General features: G+C 58.8%; 1 long non-coding RNA gene across 2 annotated transcripts; it reads right to left on the bottom strand.

Moving 5' to 3' along the window:
• Positions 1-9,406: 9,406 nt before the first annotated feature.
• Positions 9,407-15,601, bottom strand: LOC144289495 (uncharacterized). 2 transcript variants are annotated; one of them, XR_013357364.1, is made up of 4 exons: positions 15,311-15,601; positions 13,088-13,221; positions 12,591-12,660; positions 9,407-11,458 (listed from the first exon to the last, which is right to left on the bottom strand). It is a non-coding gene; the product is annotated as an uncharacterized LOC144289495 (long non-coding RNA). The 2 variants fall into 2 exon arrangements; XR_013357363.1 differs by having other exon boundaries at positions 9,407-12,660.
• Between the last annotated feature and the right edge of the window lie 294 nt (positions 15,602-15,895).

The raw sequence follows: 15,895 nt of genomic DNA, 5'->3' as shown, positions 1-15,895 counted from the left end.
TGGATGGATGGGTGGGTGTGGGGTGGATCAGTCAGTGGTTGGGTGAGTGTGTGGGTGGTTGGATGGATGAGGGTGTGCATGGGTAGCTCGATGGATCAGTGGGTAGATGGATGGATACATGGATGGATGGATGGATGGATGGATAGATGGATGGATGGATGGATAGATGGTTAGAATACATATAATCCCAAAATAACCCATTTCTTTCCCAGAAACTAGGATTTATTCCAACAGAGCTACCAGCTTCTTGCAGCGATGCACACATATATATGTAAAGGGTCCTGTCCCCTACCCTCTGACCCACGGACTTGCCTAAACCCCCCACCCTTGTCACTTCAGGATAGCCCTGCAGGCACTAGGGGAGATAGTGACTGGGATCCCTGGCCTAGCTTCTCTAATTGTTCCCCATGAAGTGAATTCTCTACTGTCAGGCTGCCCCCTCAAGACACACCTCCACCTATACCTGTCTTTTTCTCAAGGATCTCAGCTGTAGCACTTAGGGGATGCTAATGGATGCAAGCAGCAATCAGTTTCCTCGTTTTAGGCTCTATGCCTTAAGTAATATGACCTGGGTCACGTTTTCTTGTCTGTACCATAGGGACTGAGCTCCTGGACACCATGGACAGTGCCAAGCCGTATCTTCTGATCCTGGCCATGCATAGCTTGCTTTTTGGACCCAAGTCCTGGGATTCACATTTGCAGGAGTCCTACAGTGTGACAAGGTCGTTCTGATTCCTGAGTCCATTTGTGGCCACCTCCACCTTGACCCAGGCTCCATTCTGTGAGCAGCCAAGGGTAGGACATGGTGGCATTTCCTCTGGAGAAGCTGTAGCAGAGGAGGAGCGGGTGAGAGGGAGGACATGGGGTAGAGAGAGGAGAGCAGTGGAATGTCCTCAAAATGAGTACCTGACCCAGAATGAGTTAGACTCCGACCCTTGGCTCTCCTCCAAGCATTTTCTTTTCCATCCTTTGCTTCGCCCCTTATCCTGTGCTCGGTCCTGCAGTCCCCTTCCTGTCAGAAGCTTCCCAAAGACTCAATCCTACTTTCCCCCCAAAAATCCCTGACAAATACATGAAACACAAGTGTGGTTTATTTTTTACTTAACATATGGGGAAACTGAGGCCTTTAGGGAAGATGCACCCTGCTCAAGTCTCCCAGGGCATCAGAGTCCTAGTGGATGCCACCTCTTTTAACTTACAGCCACCACGTAACAGGCAGGGCTGTGCAGTGGGGAGACAGGGGGCCAAGGGTCCGGGTGGAATCCCAACTCCATCCTTCACGAGCCAGGCAACCTTAGGCAATGACCTCCCTGGGCCCAATTTGCCTGGTTGTAAAATGGGGATAGCGCAGGACTTACCCCACACTACACCGGGGTTATGTGCGGTAAATGAGATAGTCTGCGTCAAGTGCACGCACAGTGCCCCAGGCACAGATATGGGCAAGGACTCTGTGCGTTTTCACCATCATGAGCTGGATGCAGTGCTGGGCACTTTACAAACATCGTTGCCTTTTTCTTCACAGGCTAGAAAGCACTGTTCCCGTTTTACAGCTGGGAGAACCGAGACTTGGAGAACAAAGCCAAGTCTGCTGCTCTGCTGCCCCTCAGAGTGCCCAGTGCATGTTCTGTTGAATAAGAGGCCAAGAGCATCTGCTCTTGGGTCTCTGCACACTTGCTTCCAAGTTCACAGTTCTTCTAATTCTCACTTCCAGGAACCAGCCTGGCCTTGAAGGAGACGACGGAGAGTGGCACAGTGAAGGCTCGTTTTTTCCGTCAAGAGAGACAGACTGACCTTCAGCCAGTGCCACTGCTACTTTCACTTGGTGCCACACTGTCCCCCTGAAAGAGCTGGACCTGAAGCAAGTGAACAGAGATACAGAAAAGACAAATTGCAAACACGATGGTTCTATGGTACAAACAGGATTATAAGGAGATGGGGCGGGCAGGCATATATGAGCTAGAATGGCCCGGGGAGACTTCTCAGGAAATAGAATGTGAGTTCTTGAGAAATAGATGGATCATGGCTATCTAAGGAAGAGATTCCAAGGGAGAGGAAACAGCAGGTGCAAAGACCCTGAGGCAGAGATGTTTGACACGCTGGAGGAACAGTGAAATGGCCAGCATGGCTAGAAAGTACTACGAGAGGCCCAGAGTGGGAGGAGATGCGGCTGATATCAAGGATCCCCAAGAAAGCAGTCGGCCTCTCTGGGTGGTATCACCTCTCCAGAAGCCTGGGAAATTGTGCTTGAAAAAGGAAGCAAACACAGCACAGATCACTTGCAAGCCTAGAACATTTTACACACAAATGAACACACAGCTGCTGGGAATATGAACCAATATCAAGAATCAAACGTTAAAGATGCACATGCTTTGGCCAGGCAGTTTCAGCCGCAAGAATGATAGGGCACATTAATTCCAGCCAGGAAAATCTAGACCACGTCTAATTGTCAGCGGAGGGCTGGGTTGTGTGTGTTGTTATGCCACGTCGAGGCCACGAGGTATGATGTAGTTGTGAAATGATGCTGTAGAGAAACGTTCCCCAACATGGAAAGATGTGCACTCTGTGCCATTAAAATGAAAAATGGTGTGGTCCCTTCTCTCTAAATATAAATCTGCATGCGCACCCACAGCGAAGGAGGCTCGAGATGCAAACAAGCATCCCTGTGGATCATCTAGATGCTGAGGGGCCAGCTTTGCGGGAAGAAATTGCAGGCAAGTTCTCTTGTCCTCCTGTTGTTTATCTGGGTTTCTTCCCCCTAATGTTACTTCACAACCCCTGAATTAAATTGGAAACTTTATTTTTTTTAAGATTTTATTTATTTATTCATGAGCAACAGAGAGAGAGAGGCAGAGACACAGGCAGAGGGAGAAGCAGGCTCCATGTAGGGAGCCCGATGTGGGACTCGATCCCAGGACCTGGGATCACACCCTGGGCTGACAGCAGATGCTCAACCGCTGAGCCACCCAGGGATCCCTGAAATGGAAACTTTCAAGAGGCTCAGGGACCTGTGATCCTGCAGCTAAGGTGGCTTCCAGGGCCGGTGGGTGCTGGGCTGTAACTCTGGGGGATTTGAAAGATACGGTGGTCACCACTGCCATCCGCAGCCCTGCGGTGATGCACTGAGCCGAGGACTCCAACAGGCTGCACTCCAGGGCCCGGGGCTGAGCCGAGGGGAGGGCAGGGCAGGGCAGGGCAGGGCAGGGCCAGCCAGGCAGCCAGGACATCAGCTGCCAGTCTCCACAGGGCCGGACCGTCGGGTGCTCACCGCACACAGCCTTCTCACATGTCACCAGCGGCCCACTCTGGGAGATACTGCTGTCCCCATTTTACAGATGGAGCAACTGAGGCTCAGAGAGGGGGCCGACCCACTCAAGGTCTTATAGCTAAGCAGTACTAAAGGCAGGACCCAAACTCAGGCCAGGAGGACTCCAGGGATGTGTTACTGCCAGGAGTCCACCTGCACACTCAGCATTTCACCAGGCCCTGCACAGGGCGGCTCAGCACATGCCCACACCACAGCCTCGTGATGGGCAACTAGGCACAGCGAGGGTAAGCAGCTCACCTAAGGCTGCACAGCCTGCAGGTGGCAGAGCCTGGGGCTCCAGCCCCCACTACACACTCCAGCTTCCCCAAGATGTAATTCCAGAGAGAGCTAGAAAGAAAGCCACCTCCTGTCCTGAAGGACTAGGTGGGGAAACTGAGGCAGTTGGGAGCTGCTGACGACTCCCTCCCCAGACACCCCTGCCTTCCTGCCCGACTCTCCGGAAACGGAGGATTTCTGGTGGGGACTGATCAAAGTATCCACTGGAGGTGCCCCCAGAGCCATGGAACTCCACAAGGAAGCCCAGAGAGGGGCAGTGACTTGCCCAAGGTCACACAGCACCACAGCAAGGCAGGGCCCACAGACTTCCCCTGCCCTGGTACCATGGGCTGGCATGAGGGGGCTGTCAAGGAGAAGGAAGGAGAGAGCCTGCATCTTCCAGGCAGAGAGAGATTCCTCACGTCTGGCGATCACGTCATCGGCCGGGACGCCGCGGCCCCCGGAGTCACCGTCCCCGTCCTTCATGACCTCATCTCTTGGCTGGGCCCCAGCGCAGCGCCTGGTGCCTGGAATCAATACCTCTTGGCAGGGCCCAAGGCCCCCTCGTCTTCCTGCCCGCCCCTCCCCGGCGGCCCTGCCCAGCAGCACATCGACCCACTGCGTGCCTCCCACTCCCAGGCAAAGTCCCGGTGGAGCTGCCTGCCACCACTCACCGCGGGCTGGGGGTGAGCCCCGGAGCCTTTGAGGAGCTCACACTCGGTCTCCTCCTGGCTCACCGGGGCTGTCACCACAGGTGGGGAAAGCCACCTGCATCCAAATCCAACACCTCCCCACAGTCCCCCCCACCCCATGGAGACAGCTCGCACGGCCTCCCTGGCCTCAGTTTCTTATCGTGATGAGAGGATGATGAACCCAGTTCCCAGAGTGACCCTGGGGATCCTTCGTCAAACGGTGCCCGGCAAACAGTAGGTGCTTAATAAATACTAAGTCCCGGGGCACCCAGGTGGGGCAGTGGGTTGAGCATATGACTCTTGCTTTCTTGGTTTCTGCTCAGGTCATGATCTCTGGGTTGTGAGTTCGAGCCCTTTGTCAAGCTTTATGCTCTGCACAGAGACTCCTTGAGATTCTTTCCCTCCCTCTCCTTGTGCTCCTCCCCCTACTTGTGCACTTGCACATTCTTTCTCTAAAATAGATAAATTCATCTTTAAAAAAATAAAATAAGTGTTAAGTCACTCCTCCCTTTAGTCTGGATGCTTGTGAACACCCGTCCAGGGTGTTATCATGCATGTGGGTGACCACGGGCGGGAGGCTGAGTAGGGATTAAGGGGTGAGGTGAGGTCTTCCCCTCTGTGAAGTGCAGGTCCCCGGGGGTGGAGGTGGGGTGGGGTAGGGTGGGGGGTGACGCAGAAGCAGAATCCAGCACCAGATGACGTCACAGAGCAGTCGAGGCCGTGGCTTAGGACCTGGGCTGGAGGGCCTCATAGAGCACTTGTCACCCAGCGCATTCTCTGTACGCAGGTGGCAAAACCAACGAGGGCCCAGAAAGGTGAAGGCAGTGCTGAAGTTCCCAGTGCAGGCAGACGGGCTCGGTGTCCACACTTCTGGGCCCGTGGGGGTGGGCAGTCTTCAGGGCCCAGCACTGGAGTGTGCCACGACAGGACGGGACCTCCACCATGGTCAATGTACGCTTCGGCCAGTGCTCTGCACTGACGGGGCCCCCGCGGACAGCATCTCCCTGGGTCAGGCTTTACCAGGAAACTATGGCTTCTCCAGGTCCCCGCGTCCCTGCTGCCCAGGCGCCCCCCACCCCTCACCCCCAGCTTGGGGGCATCAGGACAGGGTGGGAGGGGTGAGAATAGTGAGGACCTGACAAGGCATGGACGCAAAATGAAGGCCAACAGCCGAGGAATGCCAGGCAGACTGTAGGAAGCGTGGAGACTGCGGGGAGCAGGACAGCATGGGCGCCGTCAAAGGGGGGGTGGACTCAGGGCCAGCCGGTCATTGCCAACTGGAAGTGTGGGCTGTGGGGTTGCTGCTATACCGTTGTCAAGAAAAGCAACAAATACAGATTTTAATTTAAAATTTCCCCACTCAGTCACTGAAAACACAGGCTCAGACAAAACGCAGGTGCAGCCTAAGGAGGCCGCCCCAGAGGGGGCCGGGGGTGAAGGGACTGCAGACAAGACACCCAGGGAGCAGCCAAGCGGACAGCCCGCCGGGGAGGTCAGCGGGGAAGCCGGGGCCGGGGCTGTTTGGGTCTCCCCATGGGTGCATGCCCCCGGGCTCTCCAGAGCTCCCCAAGGCCTGATTCACCATTGCCTTCCTCCAGCTGCTGGCTGGGGGGAGGCTGTTCCCCAGTGGCCCGCCCTGCTCTCCGCAGCATGGTGCTCGGGCCAGGAGGCAGCGCTGTGGGACGGGGACTCCCCCTCCCCGGCACCCTGAGATCAATGAACCCCCACCGTGAGCAGCCCTGGATGTGCGGTGGCTGTGGCTGCAGGTTTGGGATGATTCCTGGTGTCTTTGCTGGCACGTCCCCTTCTTCTCCCAACCCAGGAAGCAGCGAGAGGGTCTGCTGAGTGGTAAGGGCCCGGATAGTCTGGAATGTTCTCTGCCGCAGTGGGGACAGTGAAAGCAAACCCTCCCACTCCTCTTATTTGGGGCACATCCCTCCCCACGCAGCTCACACTGCTCCAGACGCCCCCAGGAGTGCGGGGGCATGGCTGCATTGTGGGCCACCTGGCAGACAAATAATGTGCCCCCAAATGTCCACATCCTAATCCCTGGGGCCTCTGAATGTGTTCCCTCCCACGGCAAGACACTTTGCAGATGCGGAAATGAAGGGTGTTAGGTGGGAGGCTGTTCTGCTTCTCTGGGTGGGCCCAACATCACCCTAGAGGTGGAAGATGGGAGGCAGAAGGTCTAAGTCACAGAAAAACCGGAGGCTGCTGGCTTTGAAGATGAAGGATGAGGCCACGAGCCAAGGAAGGCAGGCGGCCTGCCGAGGTCAGGAAAGACAAGGAGATGCTTCTCTCCCAGTGTGTCCAGAAGGCACACAACCCTGCTGACGCTGCGAGTCCATCCCTGTAAGACGCATTCTGGATTTCTGACCTGCAGAGCTGTTAAGGGAGACGTATGTTAAGTCACAGTGTGTCATCTGTGTGGTCATCTGTCGCAGCCAGATAATGCAGTAAGTAATACAGACGTCACGTCCCCTAGAGGGGGAATTGGGACAGCGCTTACAGCCTGAGCCCCAGCCTTGTGTCCCCCGGGACGGCACCCTATCCCCCTGAAGGCCACATGCCTCTCAGGTGCAGCTGTGCAGAGAGGGGCAGCCTCACCTCACCCAGGCTAAGCTGGTCGGTCTGTGGCATCCCACCCGCCCTGTGTTAACTGCTGATTCTGATAGCCCAGGGCAGGGCCAGTCAGAGCTTGGTGCCCTCCTCCCCCCGCAGCTGTCTCAGAAGTGGCCTAACCCCTGCCAAGGCCAGAACCTGCCCCCACCTGATGAGGTCTCGAACCATGGAGCCCCTTTGCCATCTGGAGGGACTGAATGCTTGGAGGGACAGGAAGTAAAGAGGGACCGGTGAGGGCTGAGGCCTGAGCCAGGTGACGGCCGCGGTGAAGGGGGAGGGCCAGAACCGGGAGGACTGAAGCTCCATGCCGCTGAGGAAGGGAGGACGGCCTGTGGGGACACTGAGCCGCCTGCACCTTACCCATCTTCTCTCTGCAGCAGCCAGAGGTGTCCCCTGAAAACCTAGATCAGATCACGACCCTCCTCTGTCCAGACCTGCCTGGGCTCCCACCCCACCCTGAGCAGGGCCAGGCCCTGCCCACAGCTACCAGGGTGCACCCATCCAGCTCCATGACCTCCCTGACCTCACCGCCCCCTGCCTCCTTCCCCTTCAGGCAGCTGCTTCCACCCTGGCGCTGCTCTGGAGCTCGGCCACACCAGCCCAGGCCGGCCTCAGGGCCTTTGCCCAGACTGTGCCCTCTGCCCGGCTCGCCGTCTCTCGGGTGCTCACGGGGCTCCCTCCTCCGTCTCAGGCCTCTGCCCAAGCGTCAGCCTCCCAGCGAGTCCTTCCTTGCCCACCGGGCACCTAGAACTGCAGCCCCTGCATCCTCTGCTCCCCGGGACCCCGTCGTCACTAATTTGTCTTGTTAACTGACTAGCTCCCCGGGCAGCGACGTTGCGGGACTGCGGGTGCCTGGAGCTCGAGCTCACACGCGCGGCTGCGGACACAACCGCAGGGCAGGCGAGGAGCTTGCTCTCGGGCGCCCCCCGCCGGCCGCCCCGCTTAGGAAGAGCCGGCGTTCCCGGGCGCCCCCGCCCCTGCCCCCGACCCCCCCCCCGCCCCCGCCCCGGCCTCCTGCGCGCGGGCACGTGTGCCGACAGGCCGCCAGTGGATTCCAGGAGCCCGGGAGCCCCCCCGCCGCGGACGCTGTCCACCGCGGCCGCCCCTGCGCCCCAGAGCCCCAAACCTGCTCCCTGCGCGGGGGAGGGGCGCGCTCTGTGGCACGCAGGCGCACACGCGCATGCACGCACACTACATTTAGAAAATTGTGCACCCTCACAATCACAATCTTGGGGTTTGGAAAACTTGTTTATTCCAACGTAGCCTGCGTTCTATCCTTTAGAGCTGGGACACAGCACGGTGTCCCCTCGGGGGCCCTCCTGGGGCAGTTTGGGGGTAGATCCAAGCCCCATCCTCCCCCTTCTTTCTCTGATTTGCAGCTGGGCTCCCAGAATAAGGCCCTCATTCCCAAGCCTCTGGCATTGCGAAGTGATTGTGTGGCTGACCCTGTAACATTGGGACGTTTGAAATAGTGCCCAGCATCAACCTCCAGGAGTCTGTCTTAAAAGAAATCCGATACCCACACTTTGTCCCTTTCTCTTCTTCCACACTCCGTCTTTCTGCTTAGAACTCAGACGTGATGGCTGGAACTCCAGCAGCCATCTTGGACCATGAGAACCAGATCTCCTCAGTTTCGTGAAGCCAGAAGCTAGAAGAAGGCTGGTCTCCATGCCAGAACTGTACCAACTACCTCTAGGCTTCAATATAAAAGATCTAGAAATTTCTCCCTCATTTAAGCCATCGCTCTTCAGGGTTTTCATTTACAGTCGAACCCTATTGTTGCAAAGATGAGGCAAGTGAGGCCCGAGTCAGGCACAGACAGACCTATGCAACACCAGACAATGAGTCAGAGCAGGACCAGCTGAGGCCCCTGCCTTGTCTTCTTGTGACCCCCTGGGTGGATTCTTGGTTTCTGCTTGAATGGGTCACAGGACCCTCTTCTTCCAAGGTCATGCAGGCCAGCCCCCTGCCTCATTTCCACTCAAGCAGGTCCCCAGGCACCCAGAGGCAGCCCTGGGTGGAGGCAGCTTGAGAGCTGGGCTCGATCAGAGGCCCCTGTGTGTGCTTCATCCGCCCCAGCCACCTTCTCTCCATGTCTCCCTTCCCTAGCTTCCCCTAGGACCTAGGTTCCTTGGGTCTTGATGTACCCTTATTTTTTTTTAATTTTTTTTTATTTATTTATGATAGTCACAGAGAGAGAGAGAGAGGGGCAGAGACACAGGCAGAGGGAGAAGCAGGCTCCATGCACCGGGAGCCCGATGTGGGATTCGATCCTGGGTCTCCAAGATCGTGCCCTGGGCCAAAGGCAGGCGCCAAACCGCTGCGCCACCCAGGGATCCCCTTGATGTGCCCTTAAATCCTAAGACCAGACAGAGGTCTTCAGGGGTCCCCAGCCCAGCCCTGGCCCTTCCCCAATATCCCTGGTAGGTGATCACTGCTTGGACACCTCAGGTTGCAGAGAGAACACTCTCTCCCTGACAGTCCACCCCCCCCCCCCCCGCACAGAGCTCTGACTGGGACACCTGGGCCCCAGCCCTAAACCCTGGCCCTGCCCCCTGAGCTTACCTGGGGCCCTGCTCCTCTCTGGCTCTAGGGCAGTCGCTGCTGCCCTGCTGCCCTCAGAATCCTGCATCCCCCAGAGAGGTTCAGATGGGAGAGTGGAGAGGAGGGAGTGCAAACTCACCGGGTTCTCCTTGAGCAAGCACTGGGTCTTATTTCCACAGACACCAGGCTGCAGAAGCCTCAGATGCCAACCCAGGCTGCTCCCCCTGCGGAGCACTGGGTGCTTCCCGGACCTTCCTCACCTGCGTGATTTTCCTAACAATCCTCTAAGGTGTACCCACTCATTAGCCCCATTGCCCAGATAAGAAAACTGAGGTGCAGAGCTCATTGTGCACAGTGGCACCCCAGACAAGTCCAGATTCAACCCAGGTGTGCCCGCCTCCAGGAGCCACGGTCCTTCCGGGGGCCCGGAGCCGGCCCTGGCCCCAGCCCCGGGGTCTGAGCACTGGCCTACCGCCTCCAGTGCCTCTCCTGGGGCCCTCCCTCGGCCCACGACAGGACAAGGCTCCAACTTGCAGGAGAAATTATGAATAAGGCGAAAGAAAGTTGTCCTGGCCCCTGTGCGTGCCTTAAGTATTTAAATTCTTTTTCATAATTATCTCAAATAGTAATTATTGCAGGAGCAGATGCGCTTATCGCAGACAAGAAACCACCTGCCTTCCCATTTTTGTCAAAAGTGGAAACACTGACATTATTTTTGCGATTTGCTTCAATAGCTGTTTTCACTGTAAATACCACCTTAACCACAAGAAAAATACCCTGGGAGACGCTGGAGGTATTCGAGGTTTCAGAGGAATTATTCCAAGAGGGCTGTGGGTATTTCACAAGGACATGGGGAGAGAGGGGCGCAAAAGAGGGGCTTCCCCTCCACACCAAGGGAACGAGCACACCCATCCAGGGGAGGTTCTTCCCCATGGGGAGGGGGGTTCACACGAGGCTCCCCAATGCTCCCTCATCCACCCCAGCTCCTCCTAAACTGCCACCTCCAGCTGCCTCCCCTTGGGTGCCCACCCACCCTCCGGAAACACCTCATGCACCCTGAAGGGCATCAAAATCTAGGGGTTCCCTTCCGTACTCTGTTAGAAATGAGGGGGCCCCGTCCACTAGGATAATCTGAGAACTCAAAGACTAAAGGACCAGGTTTCCAGGCATGAGGCATTCCGGGGTTTGCAGCTCTCTGCTCTCACACGGTTGGCACAGGCGGACATTGGGAGTCACAGCCTGAGAAGCTCCCACCCCAGCAAGCTCCTTCCTCCCTCCGTCAGAGTTGGCTTGTCAGGGAGGGAGGGTCGCCTCCTGGGGTGGGAGGTGCTGTGCAAGCAGAGCCTAGATGGTCCAGGAACTACCAGTGGCAGGTGAGAGGCTGGGCAAAGGGGGTCTTGACGGGCAGGTGTTCCAGTGGGGCAGGATAAGCTGTGGCCAGGAAGCTGGCATCCCAGATTCAGCGGCCTTGGCCAGGCTGACAACCCTTTCAGGGTCCCCATCTGCAAATGGACAGGGAGTCTTGGGGTGGGGGGTGCTCCCAGTCTCGTTCCTGGTGGGTATGCGTTAGCAAATCCCTCCTCTTCAGTGTTCCCATCTGAACAGTCTCTCTCTCTCTCTCTCTCTCTCTCTCTCTCTCTCTCTCGGCTCAACACCCCAAGTCATTAATCCTTGTCATTATAAATTATCTTCACTGAGCAGCTACTATGTGCCAGGCACTGTGCTGAGTACCTGGCATGCCTTATCAGTACTATATCAATTTCTTTGCACAGGATTCCCACACCTAAGCTCTGGCATCACCCCCAGCTTACATATGGGGAAACTGAGTCTCAGAGTGAAAGCAGGTTGCTCAAGGCAGGTCAATCAGTGGAGGTGTGCGCGATTGCCAACAACGTTACTGAGAGCGACAATGGGCCCCAGAGATGGAACTGGGATGGTCCCCATGTCACAGAGGCAAGCGTCAGGATTTTAGCAGGCACTGTTCCGACTGCCGAGGAGCTGGGGGAGGCTCAGAAGAGGGCTGCAAGGATGGGGACAGAGGAGCAGAGTTGGGAGGGTCTGGTCCCCAGGCCCAGCTGCTGGAGTCCCCCAGGGCTCTGGGTCAGCCCCCAGCCTTCCCAGTCCTTCCCAGGTGTGTCCTCTGCTGCCCCCTTGTGGCCATAGAGCTGCTGCAGCCTCTCCGGGCTGTGCCGTTTTGGGGTCCGGGAGCCAGCGGGGGAGGAGGGCAAGGGGGCCTAGGGCATGGGCGACGGTCCCCCTCTTGAGTCTCTGTCACCCCATGTCAGCCACCCCGGCACATTCTTGCCTCCTGGCCTCGCCAGCAGGCCCCTCTGCGGGGACCCTCTCCCCTGCCTTCCACCCGGCAGCCCCCTCCCTCCCCGTCATCCCGGCTCCTGTCCCTACGATGCTCCTCTGACCCAGGCCCAGGGTTGCTCTGCTCCAAGTCTGCCCTGCTGTCTGTCTTCCCCCTTGTCACCCCCTGCCCTCACATCCTAAGTTTATTTGTTGACTGTCCATTTCTCCAGCCAAAGGTCTGATGCTCCAGCGTCTGGTACACAACAGGTGCTCAATAACGAACAGATGGCTGCATGAACATCCCCAACCAATGGCCATCCCAACGTGCTCACCCTCAGCATGGGGCAGCTGTGCCTAACATGGGGGCTCTTATTCACAAGCTTAGGTCCTGTCTTCCTAAGGCTCCCAGCCCTGCCCGCAGACCTCCCAGCCTCCTGTCCCTCCTGCCCCAGGACAATCATGAAGAGAGTTAGGAATAGTAGCTGGACCCCAGAGGCTGGGGGTCCATTTGTCCTGGCTGAGCCACTCCTCACAGAACGGAGTCTCCAGGGGTCACTGCACATCTCAGAGTCCACTGAAGGGTCTGGACCTGAGCTCAGGAGCAAGGGAGCTCAGAGAAGAACAAAGTTGAGCAGAACATCCCCTCCCTCACCACAACCATAGATCTTTGGTAATGCTGCCTGGCAGACACAGTCATTCACTCAACAAACACATCTTCACGCTCTTCCATGCTGGTATGGAGAGGGCTGCAGAAATGAATGTGGCCTGGATATTGATCGTGGAGGAGACATACAGGCTCAGCCACCTTTGCCCCACCCACCTCTGCCTAGCCATGTGACCTGGGGCAAGCCCCTTACCTCTTTGACTTTGGTTGCTCTTACATACAGTGAGGGGTCAGTGAGAATGGCCACGAAGTTCCCTGGCACCCTGGGAGACACCCCCCCCCCCCCGGTCATTCTGCTGAGTCCGTCACCCCTCTGCACCTGTGCCTTTCCCAAGCACCACCTCTAGTGGCTTTCCTGCTGCTGCGGCCACTGTCCACCCTCCTCCTGCTGCTCAGGGGATGGCAGCCTCAGCAGGGAAGAGGGCTCCATGGCCGGGAGAGGGGCTGTGCCCAGGCCCAGAGGGTCAGCCAGTGGCACTGAAAGCTACTGTCCTCCCACCCAACACCCTTCCAGGATGGCCTCATGGTGCTGTCATTTGTCCCCTCCTGGATGGTGGGGGATGGCCGGTCTCAGGCCTCCCTCTACAAGCCTGTCTCATTGTGTGACGAAGCTGGGGAGGCGGCCACCCAGGTTTGTTGAACACCTACTGCGTGCCACACCCGGTCCTAGATGTGCACCCCTAGCCTTACCTGAGAGACGCCGGCATCCCATTTTACAGGTGGGGGGACTGGGGCTCGCGGTGCTCAGCAGCTTGTCCCGGTCAGGGCCTGGCACAGACCTTCTGGAGCTCAACCTGCTGCAGCCTCTCGTTTTCCTCGTCTCCCTGGAAAGGGACAGTTTGGGCCGAATGTGTCCTGGATGCTCCAGGCGCGGGGTTCACTCCCCCGCGATTGTCCACTTCCTGACGCTTGCACCTCCGCGCGCGTCTGGGTCTCTGGGGCTGTGAGCAAACAGGATGCGAAACGAGTGATAATAATGACCCCTCCCGAGCCGCGGAACGGGCACTGGCACCTTCCGTCCTCACGTAACCCCACCTCACGGGCCACCCCTCACTTCACCCCAAGCTCCGAGGGCTTGAGGAACGGCCCCGAGCGCTGGTAACGGGCAGTGCCCGGGTCTGAGCCCTGAACCCGGGCATCTTGCCGGCTCTGCGCCGCGCGGAGGTTCGGAGCCTGGAGGCCGGGCCCCGCCGCCTGCCCGGGGCCGTGGTGCGAGGGCAGGGGCCCCGCGTGACCCAGGCCGCGGCCGCCGCCGGGAGACCCTGGGGCCGGCTCCCCGCGCCCCGACTGGCCCGGGCTCCCGGCTCGCGTCCGCGGCGCCGCAGCGCCCCCTGGCGGCACCCGGCTCCCCGGCGCCCGGCTCCGGCCTTGGGCGCCCAGGCCCTTCCTGCGGCGCGAGCGGGGAGCGGGATGCCCTGGGCGGGGCAGGGGCAGGCGCAGGGGCAGGGGCAGGCGCAGGGGCTGGGGCAGGGGCAGGCGCAGGGGCAGGCGCAGGGGCAGGGGCAGGCGCAGGCGCAGGGGCACGGAAGGGAAGAGGCGCCCAAGGCCCGGCGGGGGGCGCTCAGGGCCGGTGCGGCTCCCCGGAGGGCGGGCCTCGCCACCTGCTGGAGGGGGCCTGGCCCGCGGGAGGCCTGGGCTTCCTGCCCCGCCCCCTCCCCCAGCCCCAGCCCCCCTTCCCGGCCTGGGCCGCAGCCAGGCGGACGGAAGAAGCGAAGCGACCACACCCGGAGCCCAGAGGTCACGGACCTTCCGGCTGGCTGCGGCCCTGGCCCGGGGAGGCAGGGCAGGGGTTCAGCCGCCCCCCCCCCCCCCCGTGTGCCCACAGGCGGGCCCTCCCTTCCTGCGGCGCCCGAGGGGCCACTGAGCCCAGGGAGGTCTTCAGTTGCAACCGCGCTGGCCGCCGTCACTGTGGCCCGTGGCCCACCCCAGCCCAGCCCACGCGCGCCCCAGTGGGCTCAGCACGGATTTTCTGAAAGCAGAGTTGTGTGCGGATGGAAATGCCAGGGCTAGGGGTGCACAGAAGGCCAGGGCCAGGGACGCCTGAAGGCCGTGGGGTGCGGACATGCGGGTGGTCCAGATGCCCTGGGCTCCCCAGCCGGATCCTCCACCGCTCCAGGGAGCTGGGCCCTTCCATCCTCCTCCTCACCAACGAGACAAAAGGGAGGCTCAAGGGCAAGAAAGATGGGCAGACTGGGGGTCCCCAGTCTTGGCTACTGGCCCCTCAACAAGCACAGACCGTCTTCTTTCCCAAAGGCAGGCAGCAGGTGGGGTGGCCCCCAGAAGGCAGGCCTCTGGGTCTAACAAAGGGAGGGTAATGCTCCCTTTGCTGGAGCCTCGCGCCTCTGTTTCCATGGCAACCTCTCTTCCCGGACAAAGCAGGGACTCAGAATTACCGCATCGCATTAGCAGGCTGCTGAGGGGGGTGGGGAGTCCAGGCCTCAGGGGGACACTGAGGCAGGGACCTGCTCTGAGCACCCCGCAGACCCCGCTGTGTCTTCCCCATCCCCACACTCGTCACACCACAGGGTCTGTCTAGCAGCGACCCCCACAATAATTATACAACTAAATCTATAAAATAACATCAGTGAACCTGCTTGAAAGAAAATACAAAAGGGTAAGAAGATGGGGGAATGATAGGTGATGGGGGAGCAAGGGCTTATTGTAGATATGAAATCAAGGAAGACCCCCATGTGGAGGTGACAGTTGAGAAAAGACCTGATAGAGAGGGAAGGGGTCTTATGAATACTTGGGAAACAAAGTTCCAGGCAGAGAGAACAGTAAGTGCAAAGGCCCTGAGGTGGGAACGTACTAAGGAAGCTCAGGAGCAGCGAGGGGCACTGCAGTGGATGCGGAAAGAGAGTGGAGGAGAGGAGGTCAGAGAGGGGAGCAGGGACCAGAACTCAGAGGTCTTACAGACCACGGTAAGGAACTTCGCTTGATCCTGGGTGTGCTGGTTTCCACGGGGGGTGGGAGGACTTGAGAACAGGTGAGCTGTTTGCAACCAATGTCCAGGCAGCTTTGAGGAGAAAGGGTTGTGAGGACAGGAGATAAGGGAGGAGGCAATCACGATGTTCCAGGTGAGACGTGGCGGCTGGAGCCAGGCTGGTGGCAGCAGAGGCAGGTGGAGGTGGTTGAGTTCTGAAGTGTTCTGAGGGCTCATTATGAAGGAATTGCCTATGGTTGGATGTGGGGGGTTAGTGAGAAGTAGAGGCTAGGAGGAGGCTGGGTTCTAGAATGTTCTGAGGGCCCAGCAAGCCAGATGCACTGATGGTTTGGATGTGGGGGGTGAGAGGGAGGAGTCCAGCTACCCCAGGCTTCTACATGAGCAGCTGGGTGACCCATGGTGCCACCACCCCTGCCCCCGCATCCCAGACCCAGCTCAGGTTTGCCTGCCGCTCCCCTGGCCCCATCCTTCCCACTGTGGCTTCTGGAACTCAGTCTGAGGCCAGCAAAACCCCCCAAACCACCTCTCCCCTTACTTCTTGCCCTTCTGAGCTG

The sequence above is a fragment of the Canis aureus genome, chromosome 19 (assembly GCF_053574225.1).
Source record: "Canis aureus isolate CA01 chromosome 19, VMU_Caureus_v.1.0, whole genome shotgun sequence".
Taxonomy (NCBI): domain Eukaryota; kingdom Metazoa; phylum Chordata; class Mammalia; order Carnivora; family Canidae; genus Canis; species Canis aureus.
Note: the sequence above shows the minus strand (reverse complement) of the source record. Positions and strands in the feature narration are given on the sequence as shown.